The sequence below is a fragment of the Arachis ipaensis genome, chromosome B10 (assembly GCF_059453495.1).
Source record: "Arachis ipaensis isolate K30076 ecotype BB chromosome B10, ASM5945349v1, whole genome shotgun sequence".
Lineage (NCBI taxonomy): Eukaryota > Viridiplantae > Streptophyta > Magnoliopsida > Fabales > Fabaceae > Arachis > Arachis ipaensis.
Window position 1 is genome coordinate 20,608,938 of NC_142435.1, and position 811 is coordinate 20,609,748.

Here is an 811-nt window from a genome sequence, read left to right on the forward strand (position 1 = left end):
TCCTTTTCAGTTCTTAACTGAATTCTTGTAGATATGTGATATTGTTAAGACTAATGGAGTAGATCCTGAAGTCTACAGGCTCATGCTTTTCCCTTTTGCTGTAAGAGACAGAGCTAGAGTATGGTTGAACTCTCAACCTAAGGATAGCCTGAACTCTTGGGATAAGCTGGTCAAGGCTTTCTTAGCCAAGTTCTTTCCTCCTCAAAATCTGAGTAAGCTTAGAGTGGATGTTCACACCTTCAGACAGAAAGAAGGTGAATCCCTCTATGAAGCTTGGGAGAGATACAAAGGACTGACCAAAAAGTGTCCTTCTGACATGCTTTCAGAATGGACCATCCTGGACATATTCTATGATGGTCTGTCTGAATTAGCTAAAATGTCATTGGATACTTCTGCAGGTGGATCCATTCACCTAAAGAAAACGCCTGCAAAAGCTCAAGAACTCATTGACATGGTTGCTAATAACCAGTTTATGTACACTTCTGAGAGGAATCCTGTGAGTAATGGAACGCCTCAGAAGAAGGGAGTTCTTGAAATTGATACTCTGAATGCCATATTGGCTCAGAATAAAATATTGACTCAGCAAGTCAATATGATTTCTTAGAGTCTGAATGGAATGCAAGCTGCATCCAACAGTACTCAAGAGGCATCTTCTGAAGAAGAAGCTTATGATCCTGAAAACCCTGCAATAGCAAAGGTGAATTATATGGGTGAACCTTATGGAAACACCTATAATCCCTCATGGAGAAATCACCCAAATCTCTCATGGAAGGATCAACAAAAGCCTCAACAAGGCTTTAATAATGGTGGA

The 811-nt window shown here is 40.4% G+C and overlaps 1 non-coding gene across 1 annotated transcript; it reads right to left on the reverse strand.

The window, feature by feature from the left end:
• Positions 1–214: 214 nt before the first annotated feature.
• On the reverse strand, positions 215–322 carry LOC148579357 (small nucleolar RNA R71). The gene has a single exon (XR_015899618.1). It is a non-coding gene; the product is annotated as a small nucleolar RNA R71 (small nucleolar RNA).
• Positions 323–811: the final 489 nt, after the last annotated feature.